The sequence below is a fragment of the Dermatophagoides pteronyssinus genome, unplaced genomic scaffold (genome assembly GCF_027571235.1).
Source record: "Dermatophagoides pteronyssinus isolate colony J.1.1.1.1 unplaced genomic scaffold, Derpt_VIB-CSIC_2022.12 sq0006, whole genome shotgun sequence".
Taxonomy (NCBI): domain Eukaryota; kingdom Metazoa; phylum Arthropoda; class Arachnida; order Sarcoptiformes; family Pyroglyphidae; genus Dermatophagoides; species Dermatophagoides pteronyssinus.
In genome coordinates, this window is record NW_027461530.1 from 840734 (window position 1) to 862774 (window position 22041).

Below are 22041 nucleotides of genomic sequence, written 5' to 3' on the forward strand. Positions count from 1 at the left end.
AAAATTGGGTTAAAAAAATTGATCAAATGGATGCGATTTTGTTGCTTTCAAAGGCGTTTTTTTTGTGCACCGAAAAGGAAAAATCAAACAAGAAAAAAAGAAAATTTAATAACAATGCGGTGATGGCCAAAAGAAAATCAGTATGGTTTTTTTCCTTAATTCTTGTTTGTTTGCATTCAAAAATTATAGTGGTGATAAAATTATAACTGTAAAAGAAAACTTTTTTGGGCAAAAAAAATGATAATAACGGATATTTATAAAGTTTTTTGTTTGGCTCGGTGCTTGTTTATAAATGACGTTTATAAATTATAAAAAAAAATCATGTTATTTCTGAAGAAACAGAGAAAAACTAAAAAAAAGGAAATATCATCATCATGATCGATATGAGATACAAACAACAACAACAACAAATTATTATTGTTTTTTGGCCGGTATCATCCTGGATACAACCAGAAAAAATACTAATAATAAATAACAAATGCTGAACAACAACAAAAACTTTATTGACAAATTATCAAACACAGAGATGATAATGTTGTTGTTGTTTATGACAAAATAAACAAACAACAACAACAACATAATAATCATTATCTGACAACCAAACAAACAAACAAACAAACTAGAAACAGGAACTTAATTTGGATCAAATTTTGTTGTCCTGTGATCAAATGATGATCAATATTATTAACCACACGATGGCGTTACCTGGTGATACACGATGATGATGACCGTATTTTTTTGTTGTAATTTTTTTTTGGAAAAATGATTTTTTGGGTCAAATTTTTGTTGTTGTTGTTTGTTTGCTATAGCAGAACATCAACGTTTATACATTGTAATTAATTTTTCTGGTTGATTAACTTGATCTGTGTAAATCGTATTTGGATTTTTGAAAAAAAAACCGCAAAATCAATCAATCAATCAATCAATCAAGAACGCAAATTTTTCTTCGCCAGAATATTTCTACACTGGGTATTAATGTGTGTTTATCGTCAACCGCCATCATCATTGTTTTGTTTGATTCAAAAAATAATAATGGAAAAAAGTTTCAATTCTTGAAAAGATAAACAAAACAGAAAAACAATTTTTTTCCCATTTTGAAATGGTCGAAATAAACAACAACAACAAAAGAAAATTCCAATATTCTGACAGAAAAAATGCCACACACAAATAGAAACACAGAAAGATATCAACAAATGTATTTTTGAACGAAAGAAAAAAACCAAAAACAATTTTGGGCAACAAGAAAAAATTGATGGAAAATTATTCATTTTCAACAAAACCGACTAAAACAACAACAACAACAAAATATCATAAAATTTATTACACAATTTAGTTTCTTTCACCACAAGACGTATCCATCCTATCCATTTATAATAATGGAATATATTTGTATATTGTATGTTCATCGTCGTTGATTTAAGAAGAAAAATGCAAAATTCAAAACAAAGAAAAAATATATTTATGGAACTGAACTGGATGATGATGATCCGCATATACATACATATACATAAATAATTAGTCAAAAACAAATTATCACAACAGGGATGCGCGCACCCGAATCAAACCAAAACAAAAAAAAATTCATATTTTCAATGATTTGGTGAACATCATCACATCCACCATTTAACCACCATAAACCAGAAGCCATCATCATCATCATTATTCAGAAGCTATCAATGAATATACATTGGGCCCACACACTGATAATGTACGTCATTTTTTTTTCTTTTCCATTGATTTTCTGTTTTTAATGTTTTTTGCTTTGTTTTGTAAATTGAATTTTTTAAAAAAAATTTAAAATAAATAAAAATTTCAATTTTCAATAACTGTTATTTCTTTCTTTCTAATTTTGTTCATTTGACATTTTGAAAAAACGTTTGAAAAAAATTTCTATTTTGTATGAAAAATTGTTTATTTTCAAGATAAAAAAAACCAAGTAAAGTCAATCAAATATCAATGGGAAAAAATGGATGTTTTTTCATTGTTATTTCAAAACAAACAAAACAAAACAAAAAAATCCAAAACATCTGAATAGCAAAAGACCTTGAACTAATGAGCAACTTACATAATGCAAATATGGCAAATATGCGGATTGGGATTTTGAATTGAATTGAACAAAAATCCCTGGTTTCTCTGCTGGTTTGGAAAGTGTTAATTATCATCATCATCATAAGCTTGATAATAACAAACAAACAACTATATAGCTTTGAAAAAAATTTTATGACCTAACCCTTTTTTTTCTACCCGGTCATGTCATATATTTTCTTATTGATTATTGGTGAAATCTCTAGACTCTCAGGCTTGATAATGTTATTTTTTTCATCATCATCATCATTGGATTCGACCAAAAAATATAATGTTTAATGAATGAAATGGATAAAAAAACAACAACTAACCATCAAGCAGCATTGAAGAGATGTTTTGTGAACGATAGTGTGGGGCAATATTGAATTTTTTTTTTTTTAAATGGCCTCATGGGTGACAATGAGAATCATTGATTAGTTGGTTGGTTGGTTGGAAGAAATGGAAAAAAAAATTGGAACGCTCGACCCCAGAGAGAGAGAGAGAGAGAGAGAGAAAGTCGCCATACAGATAGAGAGAGTGAAGAAAAAATATTAATTTAACCCTAAACAGTGTGGAAAGTGTTAAAAAAAATAAAACAGTGGTGAAATTCATTCATTACCGGACATATATACGACAGGACGAATCCATCCATTTATATATCCATCATTTTTCAAATTGTGTGTGTTTGTGTTATTGATAATTTTCATTCGTCATATTTTCGATAGATGTATGGATGCTAATGAACTTTTTCTTCATCGAAAAATGAAATGATTGTCTAAATAGAGAAATTTCTGAAAATATTGAAGAAATTGAACCCGTCGAGTTCCAAACTAACCAACTAACAACGACAAAAACAACAACAACAAAATGAACATCCAACAAAATTTTCCAATTCTAAAAATCATTCAAGCATCTATGAAACCCAAACATTCAAATGTGGATTAATTATCTTGCATGTCATTCATTTTCGTTTTCATTTTCATTTTTTTATCGTTTTGACAATAACATTTGGTGAGCCAACAAAAAAAAAAGAAAGAAGAAATTAATGAATGAAAATCAATGGAATTTCCATTGATTTGCATCATCATCATCATCATCATTATTTTTGGTCCGGAAATTATCATTGAATCCGGTTAACACAGAGAGAGAGAGAGAGAGAAAACATTTCATGTAATCTATATAGAGATGCTTTTGAGCATCAACAAAAACAAAATTATTATTCAACCCTTTTTTATAGGATCAAATTCATTCACATTTATCAGAGAGAGAGAGAGAAAAAACTAAAACAGCAAGAAAAAAATGTCAAAAAAAAAAAAAAGAAATTTTCATTTGTTGTTGATGTCAACATTTTTTTTTCATACATTCATTTAACAAAATAATGGGTTGGAAACTGAATCGAAAAAAAACATAAATGATGTGCGTGTATTTCCCAATGTTTTTCTGCATGATGTGGTTATTTTGTACAAGAGACATATTTTGTTGTTGTTTCCAAAACATGATTCTGTTAGGAAATATAGTTAGGGCAGGCCAAAACCAAAACTAAAACTAAGGTCCCAAACAATCCAAATAAACAAACAAACAACAATGTTAGTGATAACCGAATCAATTGAATATTTTTAGGTTTTGTTTTGTGTTTTTTTCGCATTTACATTCCACCCACATAGCCCTATAAACAACAACAACAACAACTGGAGCAAAAAAAGGGAGAAAGGAAATCAAATCGAAACGAAACAAACAACCATATGGAACAAACATAATGCATTTGAGGATAGAGCAAAGAGAGAAAGGGAGAAAATTGAGAATACAGAGAATCTCTATTCACATCGTGCAGACCTAGCCAAAAAAAAAAAAATTGGTCAATTCAGCCAATCATGTTGGCAAAAATACGCATTCTCGAATAATATATATAGACATCATACACATCGTACACAAACATACAAACAAACATCATTATTATCATCAAAGTGATGATGGATGGATGGATGGATGGATGTGTTTACTGTGTTATCTATTACCCATAATGCTATATATATAGATTCAATGTATATATTTTGAAATGAATCGATAACAAATCAATAAAAAGTTTGTTGTTTTTTTTCAAAATTCAAATTGAGAAATTTCCCAGAAAAAAAAATAATCATTGTTTTCTGGAAAACATTTTTTTTTCCAATGAATCGTTTGTTTATTTGATTCAATCATCAAAATGAATGAATGAATGATCATCACCACCGTCATTATCATCATTCGCTTGGGATGATGTTTTCTCAATGATGATAATAAATTTTGTTTTTTTTTCAAACGATGTTTGTTTGTTTGTTTGTTTGGTGGATGATGATTTGAACATTTGAAAAAGGTAGTTGGATTTTTCTTTCATTTCATTTCATTTCTTCAGTTAGCTTCATTTTCCATTGAAAAATGAAATAATAATAATTTGTTTTTTTTTCGTTGCCAAGGTCGATTCGATTAGCGAAATTGAAAATGATTTTCATTTTCAATTTTGAATTTTGACAAACAAACACAATTTGTTGTTGTTGTTGTCGGATGTTTATATTGGATAAATAACAACAACAACAACAACAAAATGATTTTTCTTTTTCTGGGGATAATGTAATTTGCTCTGTTGCTCTGTTGCTATGTCGTTTTGGATTTTCTCAACGAACAAAAATTGAAAAGAAATGCTAAAGTTGGAGGCAAACATCACATCACATCATCATTCGTATCAGTTGTTTTCGGTTGATTTTTTGTTTTCTTCTTTCTTATTAAAAATTCAACAAATTTTCAGTTTGATTAAAGGATTTTCATACATTTTCATTCTTTTATTTGTTTTCAAATGATTATTTTTGAAGAAAAAACAACAACAACAAAACATCATTTCAAACGACCAATTTTGTTGTTGTTTGCATCATCATCATCATTATGTAGCAACCTTAATGGTAGTTTTGATTGGAAACCCTTTCGCTTGAAATTTTTTTGTTAACCCTTTCGCTCTCTCTCTCTCTCTCTCTCTCTCTCTCTATCTACCTATCATTTCATTAGTTGTTCCACCTGGATTCCAACATTTTTAAAAGTGAAAAAAATACTCGCTGATCACTTGATATGATCATAATCATCATCATTCAGTGAAAAAAATAAACAATTATAATCATGTGAGCAACAAACAAACAAAACAAAAAACAGCAATTATTGTTTGTTTGAATAAAACTTGGCAACAAAATTTGAAAACAAAAAACAAAACAAAAAAACAATGGAAATTCGAAGGTAATTTTCAATCAAAGACAAACAAAAACAACAAAAAGAAATTGTTTGCCAAAAACAAACGAAAATGCAATAATTTCCACGAAAAGGAATTAGCGAGATTTGAATAACAAAATTGAATGGATGCAATATTTTTTCCATTTTGCGAAATTGACAACACACACACACACACATAAATCAATTGCTAACTACCCCTTTCCACCAAATGGTAATGATCCTGGATTTTGTTTCTTCAATTGAAAAAGAATGTGAATGAATAATAATAATCCAATGTTTTGAAAACGTCAAAAAACAATCAAAAACGATTATCATCATCATTGAAGAAAAGAAAAGTTGTTTTTTTGTTTATGGTTTTCTTTGCAATTATCCATTTGAAAATGGTAAAAAAACCAATCAATAAAAGAAGAAAAAAGTTGACTAAATTGATTCAACAACAAACAAACAACAATTTTGATTCATTTCTATTAGAATTACACATATGATGGTTTTCCCATCTAAATATTCTTTCTACAACATCAACAAACAACAAAAAGAAAAAAATCTGAAAGTGAAAAGAAAAGAAAAAAAAACAAAATAATTATTATCAATTTAACAGATTTTCTGGCATCATCATCCATCCGCATCCTTTTGCATCCAATGCATCCTTTTGCATCTTTTCAATTCTTTTGCATCATCCGCATTATCCCGTTTTTTTCCCAATATAAACACTTGAACACGAAATATTGTTTTTTCACTATCACACTCTCTGTTTTTCTCAAAAAACACATAACGACACACAACATAAAACAATCTTTTCGGGGGGTGAAATGAAAATATTAGATTTCAATATTCGAACCAGAAAAAATAACAGAAAAAAAAATACTAAGAAAGCATCATTCTGTGATGATGACAAAAAGAAAGAAAGAAAGAATGGTGTATTTTTTTGAATGATGATCATCAACATCACACGTTTATAAAAAAAGCTCCCATTATAATGCAATTAATACAATATGTTTCCCATACACACACACACACAACATGTTGAAAAGAATTATTATTATTATTGGTTGGTTGGATGAAACGAAAAAAATATGTCGCAAAAAATACTAATAAAAAAAATGAAAATTTTCAGAAATTTTCAATGTTATCACCATCATCAAGATGATCTTTCGTTGCGAAAAAAAAATCTGGGTAATAATCGGTTATTTTTTCTCTCACTCTCACACTCTATGGATCTCGGATATTATTTTGTTGTTGTTGTTGTTGTTGTTGATGGATGCTATTAACACAAGATGATCCTTCATCAATGACGATATGCAATTGAAAAAAAACGAAAACAATTTTTTTCTCGTAAGCAAAAAAACTGAAAACAATGATCCAAGATGCGACCCAAATTGCCTCGCCATACTGTAAGGCCAAACATTTTTTTATTAGTGAAAAAATAAAAACAAAAATATCCAAAAACGATTAGAGAAGAGAAAAACAAAAAAAATTTGAAATTAAAATTGAAAATATTGAGTGTGAAACAAACAACGAAAGTTCAGCGAACTTTATGAAAAAACTGAATGGATGCTGCCCCATACCCAGAGTACATCTCGGATAATCTTGCGCGTGCTTTGAATGTGTTCCAAAAACAACAATATTCATTCATTCATTCTCATCAACCCTTTTCTCTCTTTCTTTCGGTTTTTTTGTTTTTTCTCATTGCAAACAAAACAAAAACGAAACGGAATGAAGGGGAGACAAAAAAAATTCACGATAAATTCATTTCATTCATTCATTGATTATTCATTCAACGAAAAAACAAAACAAATGAAAAAAAAACTTAATAAACAAAAAAAAAGAAAAAAGAAAGAAAAAATCCCGAGACTCACTCACACACAATGCCCGACCGAACGGGTTAACATCCCGTCGGTGTGATGATGATGGACTATACCCTGGAACTACAAAAGTAAAAACAATGATTATACATGACACATACACAGCAAACAGCAAAACATTCAAGGCCAAAGTGAATAAATTTAAAATTTTTCCTTTTTTGGAACAAAAACAATACCAAAACCCAATATAATTCAAATGAATTAAAACAACAGCAGAACAACAACAACAAAATACATTTCATTTCAAAAGAACATGACATTTCCATATCACTCAATCACAAATGCAAGTTGCAGAGAGTAAGGATAGAAAAACCCTTTCGATTCGTTTCATTTTTTTTTCGCAGAAACATAATCATCATCATCAACATTCGTCCAAGCGTGTTGTGTGTGTGTGTGTGTTGCGTAGTAAGATAGCTAAATGAAAATGAAAATATAAAAAACAATTGACAATTTTTTTTTGTTGGGCCTCGGGAATCTGAATGAAATTATGATAGGGTGGTGGTGGTGGTGGTGGTTGAAAAAACTCTTTTTTGTTTAACCCGACCCTAACGGGATTGTTGTGTGAATCAACCCGACAGTGATGGGCAAATAGTTAACTGATCCAAATTCAAAAAAAAAAAATTACTGAGAAAATAAAAAAAATAACCAAACATTAAACAACAAACAACAACAACAACAATAACCGAAACCGAAATTGAACCGAGAAAATCAAACATTTTTTCATTATTTTCTGGATGCTAAATAAGTATCTCTCGTTCTCTCGCTTGCTCAGTGTGTATGTCACACGCATTATTTTTTGTTGAAAAATCCAAAAGAAATTAAAGATGAAATGGAATATTCTTTTCCATCATTGCAAACACATCAATTTTTTTTAACCCTTTCGATGATTGTGAACGACACATTGATAACAAATAAATAGAGAGAGAGAAAGGGAAAAAACCATTATTTTTCAGAAGAAAAAAAGGAAAAACATTGACAATGTACGAATAGAAATGTAGTGAAAATATTGAGATAATTAATACAGAATTTTCAAAATTTTCATTTTCTTCCCCTTTTCAAACAATTTGCTTTCCCCCATTTTTTTTCTTACAGAAATATGCCTTCATCATCATCATCATTGTTTGCAAATAAAAAAAAATTAAAAAGAATACAGAATCCCAACTCTTTCTCACTCTCAGAAAACAGTGCAACCAACAGAATTTTTTACATTAATATTCTGTATTGATGTGTTGGTGATGAAAGTGAATGATGAATGATGAATGAATCGAATCGATTGTTTAATATTTGCTTTTCATAATTTTCATTATCTTTTGGCGATTGTTGTTGATGATGAAAATCAATCAAACTTTCTGATGAAAAATATTCTTCTTCGTTGATATTTAATGATAAATATGTTTATAGATATGGAATGTCTTCGTGTATATATGGAAGAAATAACAATGATAGATAACAATATATTCATCATCACATCAAACATCGATTCTATCGATTATCATCATCATCATCATTCACTATCGTTTAATGGATTCTAGCAAAAACAAAAAACAAAAAAGGAAAATTCCAATCATCAATATTTTCTTCTTCTTTTGGTTAGAGTCCAGAATTATTATTAATTATCATTATTTGCAATGGGGAAAAAAGGGTTGAAAAGATAACGGTGAAATTTTCGTTTTCCATTTTGACAGAAATGATTAATCAATCAAAAAAATGCTTTGGATAATGAATATCATTTTGGAGTAAAGTAAAAGAATCCGAAAATGGAAAACAAAACAGAATTTCCCAAGTGAAAAAACTAGGGATTTTTAACCAGAAACAAAAATTCATTATTTAAACATGACAAACGAAAAATGAAATTTCGGGGAAAAAAAGTAATACATTCCGATCGATTATCAAAGATAAATTCATCCATAAATATTATTTTGTTTATGATTTGCCCGATGGGTATTCTTATTTCATTTGTTTTCAAAATGTTTTTTTTTAATATAAAAATCCATCCATAACGTAACCCATCAATAATGCGAAAAAAAGGGTTAGAATCGATTTTTTAAAACGAAACGAAACAAAAACAAATAACGATTTTAGGTTTTGTTTTGTTTCACAAAAAAAAGAAGAATTTTTTTGCTAATATCAAATACAAACACACACACAAAGCGGAACAAGCGAAAAAAAAATTCCGTGGATACACGGGCTCGTTATGCTCGTGTGCTCATCGGTATCGGGTCGGTCGGTGTGCGCTTATGTAAATAAGATGATGATTTTTGAATTCTGAATTCTTTATTTGAGGGAGTACGTGACAGACACGTGTTATTTTTCTTTTTCTAGTTTGCATTTTTTTTCAAAAAAATGTTCAACTCGTTTAATACTACTGCTGCTATCATTACTGGTTAATCGTGAAAACATCATCATCATCCATTGATGGTTGTACACAAACGACATTCGATTGATCGATTCTAAAATGATGTTGATGATTATGATGATTATTGTCATTTTCAAACAGCAAACAAACAAACAAACAAACAGCGAATCAAGCAGGCAAACAGCGATTGATATGGACGTATCATGTTCATTGATGATGGAACAAATTCGTTTTCAATTTAAAAAATTTTGAAAATTGAAAATTGAAAATTTGAAATTTGAAATTTTCATTTTGATGACGAGGTTGATGAAAATTGGAAAAAAAAGGGTTTCCCATGAACATTAGAGAATCCTCTCACTCTGTGTTTGTTTGTTTGTGTGTGTTTATCATGATTGTTTGTTTGATTGATTGATTTGTCGATGAAAAGATTGAAGAGAATCACAATGATGATGGAGAAAAACATTCAATTCACTTAGCAAACAAACAAACAAACAGAAAAATGAATTTGATAGGAAAAAAACCTCAAAATCATTCATGATGACATAATATCTTTCTTTCTGTTTACCATAATGATGATGCTAAAGAAGGATGCTATTTTCTCTCTGTATATCAATCTCTATTTCGACCTTGAAAGTAACAAAAATACAAAAATAACAAAAATACAAAGTATCAAAACAACGACAACAACAACGATCAATGTGAATTTTAGTTTTACTGAAAAAGATGAAAATTAACACAAAAAAAAATTGTAATTTGGTTACTGTCGCAAGCGCATTTCAAAAAAAACAGAATATTTTTCCAATGAAATTCTTGAAATGTTTGTAAATTTATGGAAATTTGTTCAAATAAATTTGGTAAAAGGAAAATCATCATTCAGCAAACAAAAAAACAGGGGAAAAAATATGATAAATAAGCATTTCATTGGTTTTTTCTGGTTGTTTCAACCGAAAAACCCAAACCAAAACCAAAAAAATCCAAGACTGCATTTCATTAAGATTGTTTTTTTTGAATGAAACGAAAAACTTTACTTCAAAATCAGAGGAAACAAACAAACAAATAACATTATCAAAACAACCTTATCGAAAAAATCCAAAAAAAACATGGATGTTATTCAATCGAAGAATGATGGCCATGAAACAAGCAAGCAAAAAAAAATCAGGATAAATTATTTAACAAAAACAAAAAATTGAAAAACAAATTCAGCAAAGAAGCAAAGATGAAAAACACACATATTCCCACTCAAAAACAAAACTTACATTTCAAGGTGATGGTTGTTTTCTCTCTCTCTCTCTTGGTATATCGTCGATAATATGATGATGTTTACACCATTTGTTTCTTCAACAACAACAAAAAAATCAGGCAGGCAGGTAAGATGATAATCAAAATTCGATGATCAAAAAGGATTCAAAAGAAATTGTTTATTTCAAAAATTCAAAAATCAAATTAAAATTTGCTGTTGTTTTTCCATTCATTTCATTCAATCATTTGATTGAAAAAATTAAATAATCATCACCATAATCAAATTTGTAAATGGCAGTTTTTCAGTGGAAAAATCTTTGTTTTTTCAATAATTAATTTCCTATGAATCGAGTCCATTTGTTTGTTTGGCTGGTTGGTTGGTTGGTTCTTCCTTCCTTGATGATAATGATAATAAAGGAATTTTCAACGAAATTACCTAAAAATTGATGATGATGATGATTGGAAAAGAAGAAAAAAAAAAGAAAAAGTAATTAAGATTTTCAATTTTGCAATTTACAACTAATTTTGTTTATTGGTCATATAAGGGTTTAGAATCTAAACTTTAGATACATTGTTGTTGTTGTTGTTTTTGGAATGTTGTTGTTGTTGTTTTCGTTGTTGTTGTTGTTGTAATAAAATGTTATTATCAAAATTTTTTGGTTAACCTTGATCCACTCTAGTTGAAAAAAACAAAACAATCAATTTTTTTTCTTTTTCTGAATGATAATAAAGATGATAAAAAGCACGTTTCCAGGTATCGACAGTAAAGAAAAATGTAAAAATCCGCACACAGATTACAGCACAAGTATTTTGATTTACTATAGTCAAGCTATACCTTTGCTGTTTTTTTCCCCTTTTGCTTTTTTGGCTTCAAAGCCAAATTTAAAGGCGATAATAATTTTTTTTTTCAAGCGAACCACAAGAATATCGGTTAATTTGATTTTATGATAATATTTTTTGTAAGAATAACCATCGTTTGATGGCGCCATCTATCGCATTGTTTTATCAAAAATAAATAAAAATAACCGCTAATACGGGTAAATAGCACAGACACAATCAAAAATGAAATCAGTAACATTGTTAAAAAAAAAATTTTCTCAACAATTTCCTTGAATTTTAAAACAACAGACAAAAACTACAAAAGAAAGAAAACTATTCCTGCTTTCACTTTCCTTAATTTTTCTCATTCATTCATTCATTCTTGCCAACCATCCACATTATCAAATTGTAACTCCTTCTTTCTACATTTTACAATTCCTCATCCAATTACACCCTGTATATATTTAAATATAGAATGATTTGTATGATGCGACAAATATAACTTATTCAACAACAACAAAAAACTACGGAAAAAGTAACAACCAACTGTAACAATATTTATGACATGATGACGTAAACATGACAGACAAACACACAAATATAAATCATCAGAAAATCATCAAATTTTTTCTGGTTACATTGTTTATTTCTTAACAAACAACAATAATAACGGTGGTTATGGTGGAGGGGGGAAAACAAAATCATTGAACAAAACAAAACAAAAACATTGAAAATTATCAGATCCGTTTGTTTAGTTGAAACGCCAATCGACTAATTAATCGATAAAATCAATGAAAAATTTTGTTGTTTTTTTTAAATTTTAAAAAATTTTCAATTCTTCCCCCCTCTCCACACACACCTTTACATTTCATTTTGATTATCTTTTTTTTTTTTTGGTTACCTTTTTTTTAAAAAAAAAAATAAAACTGGTAAAAAAAACATCAACCAGAATGAAACAAAAAAAAAAAAAAAAAAAAAAAATGATAAAACAAACAAAACAATATGGTATGTGTGTGTTTGTTTGATTATCCTGATATAACCAGTTTCTCTCTCTCTCTCTCTCTCTCTCTCTCTCTCTCTCTCTCTCTCTCTCTCTCTCTCTCTCTCTCTCTCTCTCTCTCTCTCTCTCTCTCTCTCTCTCTCTCTAACTATAAATAAATTTTTTCCATAAACATCGTCATTGAAACAAAACAAAAAAAAAATCAACTTTCTCCGGATACATCTACCAAGTTTGTTGTTGTTTTTGTTGTTTGTGTTTTCATTACGCTAACAATCCTGATGATGATAAACAAAATTAAATAGAATATTGAACAACAACAACAACAACAACAAAATGATGTTTGTCAAATATGTTATTTTTTGATGATGATAATGATGATGAAAAACAACAACAACAACAACAAAAACACCAGAGCAACACACACACAAAATGTCGTGAAAATGACATTTTGATTTTCAAAAAACAACAAAATTCATAACATCCTAGGCAAAACAAAACCAAACAAAACAGAAAAGTTTGGAAAGTTTTTTTCAACATATAGAAAATTGTTGATTTAGTTTGATTTTTCGTGTTTTTGTTTGTTTGTTTGGATCTATGGATGAAAATGTCTAATGAAAAATAATGATGATTCCCAGGGTGGTGGTGATGGTGGTGGAAAATATTAACCCACCCCCACATCACATCGCACACACAAAAAGATCCAATCAACACAAGGTGATACACATCGATTTAGATAAATACAAATAAATAAATCAGGAGGGAGATGAGTGAAAAAAAAATCAAAATTTGATTAAAAAATGGCTGTTAATGCTGCTGATGGATGCATATATGATGTGTGTGTGTGTTTGTTTTTTAACCTTGAAATCAAATGAAAAGAAAGAGATGTTATGTTGATGATGGATAACAACACAGAGAGAGAAAAACAAACAGTAAATAATATGCGATGAAAAGCAAAAATCATCAGATTGAATCAAATTAAAATGTTTTTCTTTTTCAATCTGGAGAATATCTTATCTTGATTTTGGAATTTTCAATATTCAATTTTTGAAAAAAATCAGATAATCCCAATCTCTCTCTCTCTCTCTCTCTCTCTCTCTCTCTCTTGTTGTTTTTGTTGTTGAAAATTGAATGTCAAGGTTGAAAAGATGTTTACAACAACAACAACCGAATATTTGAATAAATAGAAAAAAAATTCAAGTTCAAGAATATCCCATTAATCAATCAATCAATCAATCATTTAATTGATTGATTTGATGATAAATAAATTACAACAACAACAAATTCTAGATTTTTCTTTGCAAAAAGTATTTTATATAACACAGAAAAACAAAAAATGATGGATCGATATTCCATGGTTTGTATTTATATTTATAAATTATTATTATTATCATTATTTTTTTTGTAATTCTAAGCCAAAAAAAAAACAGAGAATAAATAAACCAAACCAAACCAAACAAACTTTTTACATAATTATAAACAGTGTAGGTGGCTTGTAATATTTATTTATTTATTTATTAAAAAAATAATATTCTTCCTGTTTATTAATAATAATAACAACAACAACAATCATCATCATCATTCAATATTTATGTCAATGTCAACATTTATAAACGAAGAATAAAAACAACAACAACAACAACAACAAGAATTTTTCTCTCTAGAAAAATAAGAAGAAAAAAAAATAAAGAATTCCATTGAAAAGAAACATATCAGGTGTTTGTTTGTGTGTGTGAGTGTGTGTGTGGAAAATGAAATATAAAATGTTGTTATTACATTGAAAAAATAGCTAAAAATAGCTAATTATTCTCTTTCTCTCTCACTATTTATCCATCGTCATTTCATTTCATATTTATTCAATGTTGTTGATTTAACCAAGGATGTGTGTGTTATTCATGATCAAGGATTGACAACAACAACAACAACAACAGCAAATCAATGATTGAATTGATGAGAATTCCGAGAAAACTTTTTGAATTCTGAATCCAATTGGTCATTGGTTTTGCAGGTCCATCGTTGATTGTTGCTTGAATCATTTTGATTTTAATTACGTTGCTTGATGATGATGATTTGAAGAATTTTTCTCCTTTCATTTCATTTTTTGGATTATGGCCATATTAATGATGATGACGATAATGATGATGATGATCAACATCATCATCAACAACATCATATGACAATTTGTCATCAAAAAAACAAAAAAAAAAAAAAAAATCAAGAGTGAAAAGTAAAAGAGAAATCAAGCAAACAAGAAAGAAATGTCGATAATGATAATCATCACTTGATTCAACTGACTGATTGACTGATTGTTCAAAAATTAAAAAATTTGATTCAAATCCCTGAATTGTTTCACAACCAGAATATTCTTGATGCTATCAGTCAGTCGGTGTGTCTGGCTATATACAAGTAAAATGCCGGCCGGTACAATTTGTATCATTGTAGCGGTGTATGGCAGTAGCAAATGGATTCTACAAACAACAACAACAACTTTTTTCCCTCTTATTTTCCAACAATATTTGTACTTTTTCGTTTATTTTGTACCGAAAAACAACAACAACAACAAAACTATTAGAAATTCTTAAAGAAGTTTTGTTTTTTCGGTAGAAAAACAACAACAACAACAACATGGATAGATAAAGAAAAAAAAAACAAGGATCAAAACAAAGCCAATGCCATAACGACAAACAAAAATAATATTCGTACAACATGTAGGCGAAAATAATGAGAATTTGAAGCAAGAAAGAAAAAGAAAAGAAAGAAAAGAATGAAAGAATCTAAACAGGATAATCACTACACACAAAATGATTCATGAAGAATTTTTATTCAATGAATATTTTGTTTTTCTTTGTTTAAAGTTTTTTTTTACAATGAAAAACAATGAAATCCGAAAAAAAAATTCCAGATATTCGACTGGTCAATCTGGTTCGGGGTAGGTAATCGCAGATGTTTATCGCTGAAAAAAAAATGTTTCCGACAATGTGTAAGGGAAGAAAAATAAACAAACATGTCAGATTTACTTTAGTTTATTTTTCTGGTGAATGCCAGTAAAAAAATAAAAAATCAAAGATTATCATCTCATTGTTGAAGACAGATTAAAACAAACAAATAAAAATCAATCATATTTGGTGGATCAGAAATGGAAATTTTTCATTATTTTTTTTTTTTTTTTGGTTATCGTTAAGAACAAAAGTAAACTGAATTTATTTTTTCTTCTTTCATTTTATAAAATGTCAATGACAAATCGATCAACAAACAAACCAAAAAAAAACCGAATAAGAAGAAAAAAACCCGAGAAACAAAATGGACTGGAAACAACTGGAGATGGCCAAACATACTGGCTTGGCTGGTAAACAAAAAATAAAAAAAAAAATTTAAAATAATTTTCTGGTAAAGATAAACATAAAGAACTTTGGCAATTGGCAACAAACTTCAAGGATCTTTTTTGTTTCAATATTATCATCATTGGCGTGTTATCAATACATATCAACGAAATAAAACAAAAAACATTATCGGGTGATCCAAATTCATAAACTTTTTTTTTGTTGTCGAATTTTTTTTGCAAAATCACCCGATATCGAATGCTATATCGTTATTATTATTATTAAGGTTCGTCGATCATCATCATCATCATCAACGTCCTCGGAAAAGTAAACAAAAATAAAAATAAAAATAAAAATAAATAAACAAACAACCAACCATTCAGTCTAATAAACATCTGAAGAAGAAGAAGAAGAAACTTACCACCAGAACCAACTAGAGCCAACCAGACAACTAACATCAACAAATAAACAAACATAGAGACCAGAGCAGCGAAGAGAAATGAAAAAATTTCCATGATGGAATTGTTGTTGTTGTTGTTGAATGAACCAGAATCCAAAACAACAACAACAACAACAACAAATTCTGGATGGATCAACAACAACCATCGATCAACAACAACAGAAAGAGAGAGAATTTCATTTTCATTTTGTTTATTTTTCTTTTTTTCTGTTTATTTTTTCATTCGGGTCAAATCTTTTTTCCACCATCATCATCATCATCATCGTTTTCTGTCAATTTCAAACAAACAAAACAAAAAAAAACATTTCATTTGTTGATCAAAGGAGAAAATTTTCCTTTCCTCCCTCTTTCCCCCCCCACACACACACAAATTCTACCCCCACACTCGTTCATCATCATCAACAAACAAACAAACAAACAACGGGCTCGATATTATCATTCGACGAAAGAAATCATTTTCTTTCATCAAATTCTTCTTCTTTTTCGTCTTCTTTTCCCAAGTTGTTTACTTTTTCATCTTAGTCGTCGTCGTCGTTTTTCTGGCTAGAAATAAATAAAATGAAAATGTTGGAGGAAGAACTAGAGAACGAGAGAAAAACCAAGTAAACAAAAAAATATATTCGTAAAAAAAACTGGTGAAACAAAATAAACAAACAAACAAACAAACAAACAAACAAAACATTGGACAGAAAATCTTTACTGCAAACCAGTGTGTGTGTAAACCCAAATCGTTGCAAATATAGCCAAAGAGAGATCCATCCATTTTTGTTTTGTTTTGTTTATATAGACAAACAAACAAACAAACAACAAACTTTATTTGTAAAATGCCATGATGATGTTGATGATGATGATGATGATGATGGAAAGATCGAGAAAAAAGAGAAAAAACAAACTTGGTTTGGTTTTTTTTTCGGAAAATAATCTTTTTCCTTTTTTTGAGGGGAGAGAGAGAGAGAGAGAGAGAGAGAGAGAGATAACCAGAAAACAAAAAACATTTCATCACTGGATTGTTGATTTTTTCGGGTATTTTTTTTTTTTTGAAATCGATCAACATCGATGACAATTTTCAGAGACTTTTCGAGCAAAAATTTAGAAAAACATTCGAACAAATTGCAAACATTCGATTGAGTATATACACAAAGTACGTACGGATGGAAAAACTTTTTTCTGGTTGAGTTTTTCATCAACATTTTGTTTGTTTTATTTCATTTTTACGTTTTGTTTGTTTGTTTGTTTCGTATTTATTTAATTCGGACTGTTTATTTGTTGTTGTTGTTGTTGATGTTGTTGTTGTTGTTGTTCATCATATTGGAACGACAATTTTCTGTTTGTGCAAAAAGCAAAAAGCAGAAATGGAATGAAAATGAAATTCTTTACTTCTCCCGTTTAGATGATGATGATGATGAATGTTTACCAAACAAACAAACAAACAAACAACCCAAAGCACAAACAACAACAACAAAAAAAACTGAAAAGTGAAAACAAAACAAAACTCAACTAAACTAAAATGGGAAAAAGGAAAAGGAAATTCAATGAATGGAATGAATGAATTCGAGTCCACTATTTCTACCTATTTGTGTTTGTCTTTGTACAAATAGAAATTTATCAAACAAACAAAAAAATTTAATTTCAACAATTTTTTTTTACTTTTTTTCTATTTGATTTATCATTAGTCATGTTACATCCATCAGAATTCAACAACAAACAAACAAAACATTAAAACATCAAAGCAGAGAGAAACATTCTGTAAACACACACAGACAGAGAGATTCTATTGTAAAACAGAATCTCTGCTTTTTTGGATTTACAAAATTTTTTCTCGTTTTTTTGATTATTGTTATATTGTTTGATGATTGTATTGATGATTGGCTAGTAGTGAAACAAATTTCATTTCATTTCATCATTTCCTAAAATTAGAAAATGTTTTTTTTTGTAACATTGAAAAAAATTCTGTTTTTGTTTCGAGAATAAAATACGACCAAAAACAAATTTATCAAGTTTTCATTCTCCCCATCACTCTCTCTCTCTCTCTCTCTCTCTCTCTCTCTCTCTCTCTCTCTCTCTCTCTCTCTCTCTCTCTCTCTCTCTCTCTCTCTCTCTCTCTCTCTCTCTCTCTCTCTCTCTCTCTTGACTTTTCATCAAATGTTTTTATTATTTGTCATTTAGGTACACAGAGAACACAACAACAGTTAAAAAACATCATGTTTGTCATCGTTTGTTGTTGTTGAAATTGTCATCCAAAAATGGATGTTTGAAACAAAAAATAACAACAACAACAACAACAAGGCAAAACAACAACAACAACAACAACATTGGATATATGTTTGAAGAACAGAAGGAAAAAAAAAGAATTAAAAGTTTTCCAATTATAAAAATACACATTTCCAACCAACCAACTGAACAGAAGACAAAATGATATTTCCAAAAAAATTTTCAATTGTTTATCAGGAAAAAAAATTGCTGGACAACCAAAATCTTCGCAATTTTTATGGATTCTTCTTGTTTTTTTGCAACAATTTAAGTAGATTTTTGTAGATAAAAATAGAGCAAATCATCATCATCAACAGAATTGGCCAAAAAAAAATCTTACATAAACATGGATATAAATAAATAAATGAAAAAAAAACTTAAAAGGATTCTGTAGTTATAATCATTACATTCCATACAGGTGTAATGTTTATTTATAAACATATACATTTTTCTTAAAATGTGGCGCCCTCTATCAATTCCATTTCCTTTTTGAAAAAAATGGACAAAAAATAGGGAAAAAAAGCAGAAGCAAAATACAGAATGTGAAAATTAGAATCGTAGAAAATGAAATACAAACAAACAAACAAAACAAAATGATAGCAATGTCCAAATGTGAATCCAAAAAGAGAATGAAAAGAATGAAAGAAAAACAAACCAAATAAACAAACATAGCATAGAGACATTGCATTTCATTTGCCAACAACAACAACATACAGCATACATACATCCGCATCCCAAACAACAACAACAACATGCTTCATTCACCATCAAATTTTTTTTTCGTTTTGTTTTTGTTTTTGTTTTCGTTGATGATGGAAATGATGTTTTGTTTATTTTTCTCTGAATTCACATTTGTCGACAACAACAACAACAACAGAGAATACATAGAACATAGTGATGCACAAACAAAACAAAAGAAAAATACTAAAATAAAAATAACGAAGCAGAGAGAGAGAGAGAGAGAGAGAGAGAGAGAGAGAGAGAGAGAGAGAGAGAGAAAATAACGATGGCCAACCAAATAACAATCAACAAAAACAACAACAACAACAAAACGAATCGAAATGAAATGAAATGAAACGAATCTAAACAGAAAAACAAAAACAAACAAACAAAACAAAACATGAACAACAAAATGGAATAAAACGACAACAACAACAACAACAACGACAATAATAACAAACAACAACAACAACAACAAATACACACACACATCAACATCCAAAAAACTAAATAGAATTGAATTGGCAGACGAACGAAAGAAGAAATTAGTTGAAGAAATAACAACAAAAACATTCACATCGAATATACACATAGAGAAACAAACAAACAAACAAACAAAAGGCAAAAGGAAGGAAATAACAAAAATGTATATACAGAGAGAATGAAATAGAATAGACAAACACAAACACACAAAAACAATCAGAATATAGACAATGATGATGATGACAATAATAATAATAATAATAATAATAATAACAACAACAACAATAATAACGACAACAACAACAACAACAACAACAACAATGATGATGATATTGATGGCCAAACAACAACAACAACAACAACAAGACAAACGATAACAATGGTGATGATGATGGTGATGGAATTTTTGCTGTTTTGTTTTGTTTTGGAAATAAACAAAACATGATGATGATGATGATGATGATGAGGATGATAAAGGGAAAAAAACATTGGAAAAAAAAAAAGTTTTTTTTTTGATAATGAAATGAGCGAGAGAAAATCAAATGGATGCAAACAAACAAACAAATGGAAAATAAACAAAGATAGAAATTAATAAGAAGAAGAAACATTGGAAATCATATAATCAACATAATCAAATATAATAATGTGGTAGAAATAAGAATGAAGAAAATTCATCATCAACAACAACAACCAAAGAAAAAATAAGATTTTTCTGCAAAAACAAAATGATGATGATGATTGAATAAATGAAGAAAAACAAACGAATGGAATGGAATGGAATGGAAATGAAAAACAACAAGAATTTTGTTTGTTTGTTTGTTTTGGCGTTTTTTCTTTCATTCTTTCATTCTTTACTTGGTTGTTTTTTGTTTTGTTTTGTTTTGTTCTGGATGTTAAATTTGTTTTGTTTTTCCTTTTTTTTTGCCATCTCTTTTTCCCCCACTGAATTTTTTCTTTCTTTCTTCTTCTCTCTCCCCCTCTTTTCCATCATTCTGTTGTTGTTGTTATTGTTGTTTTTTCATTTTCTCGTTCTGTTTTTTTTATTTTCGTAATTGAACAACAACAACAACAACCATAGCAGCAAAACAACAACAACAACAGAATGAACAAAAAAAAACAAGGACAAACAAACAAACAAAGCTGAAAAACAGGAAAAAAAACATGGCAAAAATAAATGAAATAAACAACCAAACCAAACAAACAAACAAGCAAACCATATAGATATATTTTGCAAACATGGAATTTTGCTGTTTTGTTTTTCCCATTCTTCAAAACCAAAAAACCCAAACCCAAATAAATAAATAAAATTTCCTTTCTCATCATTTTTTGATTGAAATAAATGGAAATAAAAGTGTGTTTTGCGTGTGTGTGTGTTTCATATGGGCAGAATTTTTGTTTGTTGTTTTCACATAAACCGAATCAAGATGAATGGAATCAAGATTGTTTATCCTGTTTTGTTTTGTTTTGTTTTGTTGTTTTTCAATAATCGAATCGATGATGAAATAAGTGAATCAGGATTTGTGTGTTTGTGAAAAAAAACAACAAGAATTTGACAATGAAAACACACACAAACAGAATTTTTTGGGTTCAGAATTTGTTGTTGTTGTTGTTGTTCAGTTTCTCTCTCTCTCTCTCACGCTATATATAGAAATTGATCGGTTGTTTGTTTTGTTGTTGTTGTTGATGTTTTGGCAGAAAACTTTTTTTGTTTACGAAAACAAACGTTTCATCATCGTCAACAACAACAACAAATTAGACCAAACAACAAGGCATCATCTATGTTGATGACAACATGGAGAGAGAGAGAGAGAAAGAGAAAGAACAGATAAACAACATTGATGATGATCCAAATGGAACAACCACCACCACCACCATCATCAAAATAACACAAACACACAAACAAATACATATACCGAAAAGAGTGAATGAATTTGGAAAGGGGAAAAAAATGAAAAATATTTATACTCAATCCCCCCTTTTACAAAAAGAAATTCTGCTTAACTCTTTCACCCCCTTTCTCCAACGAAGACAAAAACATCAACAACAACAACAACATTTAAAAGGAACTGGAAACCATTCAGCAACAACAACAGGATTTACTGTTTTTCTTTCTTTCTTTCTTTCAATTTTCTTTTTAATTCCAACTTGTTTTTGTCGTTGTTTGTTTGTTTGTTGTTGTTATTTTTGGAACCAAAAAAAAACACCTAAAATTCCAACCA

The 22041-nt window shown here is 28.9% G+C and overlaps 1 protein-coding gene across 3 annotated transcripts in view; it reads right to left on the bottom strand.

The window, feature by feature from the left end:
* The window catches only part of LOC113799198 (uncharacterized), a 39619-nt gene that overhangs the window by 14077 nt on the left and 3501 nt on the right, over nt 1–22041 (bottom strand). Inside the window, exons 1-2 of one of the 3 annotated variants that reach the window (XM_075820172.1) lie at nt 11344–11668; nt 10791–11209 (exon numbers count right to left, since the gene is read on the bottom strand). The gene's annotated coding sequence lies outside the window, so the exon portion shown is untranslated. Of the gene's footprint in view, nt 1–10790; nt 11289–11343; nt 11669–22041 lie in introns of those variants that run through there. The other 2 variants (XM_075820170.1, XM_075820171.1) reach the window with 2 other exon arrangements.